Source organism: Lissotriton helveticus, chromosome 8 (assembly GCF_964261635.1).
Source record: "Lissotriton helveticus chromosome 8, aLisHel1.1, whole genome shotgun sequence".
In the NCBI taxonomy this organism is placed as follows: domain Eukaryota; kingdom Metazoa; phylum Chordata; class Amphibia; order Caudata; family Salamandridae; genus Lissotriton; species Lissotriton helveticus.
In genome coordinates, this window is record NC_136069.1 from 810,495,120 (window position 1) to 810,499,040 (window position 3,921).

Consider the following 3,921-nt stretch of genomic DNA (forward strand, 5'->3'; position numbering starts at 1 on the left):
AGGAAGAAATCCTCCTTTGCCCTAACATGCGGGGCCAATAACTCCAGAAGAGACAAAGCAAATTCTGGATTGGATCCCGGTGGGTGATATATTAATGCACCCTTCCATGAGATGTTACTTGCTAGGTTGATTTTAAATACCATAAATTCCAAAAGAGGGGTTGAGTCTTGGTCTAACATAGCTATCTTATAAGTGTCTTTAAATATTATGGCTAGTCCCCCTCCAGTTTTAATTGGCCTGTCCACATGTATGATTCTATAGCCTGCTGGGACCCCAAGTGTAATTGCAGTTACTGTATGGGGCTTCATCCACGTCTCAGTGAGAAAACATATATCAGGCTGCTGGGAAGAAATCAAATCCCAGATCTGCAGTTGGTGATTAGGTAGGGACCGTACATTAAGGAGAAGACACTTAAGTTCCAAGAGAGGTACTACTGTAGACACATTGTCGTGGCTACTGTCTATTGGCACAAATGACTGATATTGACATTGTAGGCATGAAAAACAACCCTCGAGTGACTTACAGGCTAATCGAGTATCACAAGTATTTGTAGGTTGTAGCAGGCGTAGGGCGTCAAGGGAATATGTGAGAAAACGAGCATCTGTATAATCAGGGTCCATAGTAAAAGGGCCCTAGCCCCTATGCCACGTCCTGGCGCGGACGGGCGCAGACGGGCAGCTCTTTGGCTGGTCTTCGGCGTTGCTTTGGCGACGCTGCGCGCGATCGCTGCGCGTATCTTGGGGGCGATGGCTAAATAGGCCCTCAATAAGCAAGCACTAGAGCGCTAACCAGGCAGGAAGTGCCCCCGCAGGAAGTGACTGGCTCTCCCTGACCCGCCCTCCGCGCAACGGTACTGGCTACCGCGTCGGACCGGGGCGGGCAGGAGTGATGACAAGCACAGCCTTCCCCTTTGCTATGAGTGCTCTCTCCCCTTAGGAATCCGGGTGGAGGCAAAGATATGTATCGCACGAAGCAGCAAGTATAAGACTTGCTCTTGATACATTATTGGCAAAATAGGGTGGAGTCTGTACAATGTTGAAAGTGCAACATTGTTGCACTTACGTACCAGACAAAAGTGTTGAAATTAAAAGGTATGTGAGAAATATTACAAATTTGGAAAAAGAGCTTAAACCACTGGAGGTTGATAGTGCATGGAAGAGGCTCACTGATGGTCTCTCTGTAGGTAGTTGGCTTTCTAATGTAGGAAAGAATATTATAGGTAAAATACTGATGCCAATAGTGGGAATAGGCGTACTAGTTCTAGGTATAATAATTTATTGCAAATGCCGAAAACATAAAAAGAAATACTCCGTAAATAAGCGAGGATTAAAAAGAAATATTGATGAACTCGAATTAGAGGAGATGAATAGCAAAATCTATAAGAAAATGAAAAATTCTCATGGTAATAATGAAAAGAAGCAAAATAGAAAGTTTGAAGAGATTGAGTTGGGTGAAATGTGAAAAGTTGGCATCTGTTTCATCTAATTAGTGATGATATATAATATCATCAAAGAGGGGATTGATGGAGCAAGGATTCGCACATGAAGCGACTTGCTTGAACTCATGAACCTCGAATAACGTTAATAAAAGTAACCAACATGTTTGTTTTACTAATTTTGCATATTCACCTTTGAATGGGGTGTCCGAGTGAAGCTTGCTTATGTGTTTTACTAATCCTAATACGCTTGCATCTAAAATGGCTGCTGCTACGTGAGGGTTTCTATTGCGCAGACGTCTGTCATACTCACGTGACATGACGTATTCTTTGCTTTGGAGGGAATCTGTTGCTTCTGCGCACTAGGGCTAATATGGCTGCTCTATGTTCTCACATGCGAGAGGCTTGCATTGCTGCTTTTGCAAAGCTGTTTGTTTTGCCTAATCCTAATGCTATAGTTAAAATTAAGATAATGGGTATTGAGTAGAAATACATGGTATACAGTGTATTCATTTATTCTGTGTTCTAATATTGTTTCTTTCTACTTTTCATATATCGTAATCTTTGTGCCTGGGGGACGTTGATACTCCATTTTGAAAGTCTTTCTGCGCATGACAAGATACAGAGAAAAGTTGAAGTCATTTGTCATTGAAACCCAGCCAAAGACAGTCACAGCCAAGATGTGCCTGGGAAGCTGACCTCTCACCTTACTAGAAGAAACTAAACTGTGCCCGTTGTAATACAATGTATTTGTCAATAGAACATCCATTGTTAGGTGAAATAAAGACATTATGTGAGCCCGAATTTGATGGGCGGGAACGTAAATTTGAATAAGAGATTGCAAAATGCTAAAATTTGGTATGGTGTGACGGGATCACTGACAGAATATCGACAGTCACAATATCGAGATGACAAAATATCGAGGTCAAAATATCGACTACAAAATATCGACTTCTAATCTTCAAACAGGTAAATACAAAAATATTGACTCCAAAATATCGAGTGTCAAAAATATAGACTGTCAAAATATCAAATTTTTTAAATGTCTTAAAAGTAATTTCAAAATTAACATAATAATAAATAAAATTATTTTTAACTTATTTAAAATACTTAAATAAACATAATATTAAAAAATAATTAATATAACTTTAAAAAATATTAATTTATTTTTAATACATATATATATATATACATATTATTAACAAAACATATACAATATTTTTACCGTAGGATAGCAAGAGGTTTAAATTTACTGTAACGACTCCAGTGAGTGCAACAGAAGTGAAAGCGTTGGATAGCGTAGGGGTAAAAATTACTATTCCCACTCCAGAGAGTGCAACAGTAGGGAAAACGTTGGATAGCGTAGGGGTAAAAATTACTATTCCCACTCCAGAGAGTGCAACAGTAGGGAAAGCGTAGGATAGCGTAGAGGTAAAAATTACTATTCCCACTCCAGAGAGTGCAACAGTAGGGAAAGCGTTGGATAGCGTAGGTGTAAAAATTACTATTCCAACTCCAGAGAGTGCAACAGTAGGGAAAGAGTTGGATAGCGTAAGGGTAAAAATTACTATTCCCACTCCAGAGAGTGCAACAGTAGGGAAAGCGTTGGATAGTGTAGGGGTAAAAAATACTATTCCCACTCCAGAGAGTGCAACAGTAGGGAAAATGTTGGATAGCGTAGGGGTAAAAATTACTATTCCCACTCCAGAGAGTGCAACAGTAGGGAAAGCGTTGGATAGCGTACAGGCTAAAATTACTATTCCATCTCCAGAGAGTGCAACAGTAGGGAAAGAGTTGGATAGCGTATGGGTAAAAATTACTATTCCCACTCCAGCGAGTGCAACAGTAGGGACAGCGTTGGATAGCGTAGAGGCTAAAGTTACTATTCCCACTCCAGAGAGTGCAACAGTAGGGAAAGAGTTGGATAGCGTAGGGGTAAAAATTACTATTCCCACTCCAGCGAGTGCAACAGTAGGTAAAGCGTTGGATAGCGTAGGGGTAAAAATTACTTTTCCCACTCCAGAGAGTGCAATAGTAGGGAAAGCGTTGGATAGCGTAGGGGTGTATTTACTATTCCCACTCCAGAGAGTGCAACAGTAGGGAAAGCGTTGGATAGCGTAGGGGTAAAAAGTTACTATTCCCACTCCAGAGAGTGCAACAGTAGGGAAAGCGTTGGATAGCGTAGGGGTTAAAATTACTATTCCATCTCCAGAGAGTGCAACAGTAGGGAAAGAGTTGGATAGCGTTGGGGTTAAAATTACTATTCCAACTCCAGAGAGTGCAACAGTAGGGAAAGAGTTTGATAGCGTAGGGGTTAACATTTCTTTTCCAACTCCAGAGAGTGCAACAGTAGGGAAAGTGTTGGATAGTGTAGGGGTAAAAATTACTATTCCAACTCCTGTGAGTGCAATAGTAGGGAAAGTAAATACTTCATTTATAAATATAAATAACATAAATAGTAATACCAAATACAAAATAATTAAAAT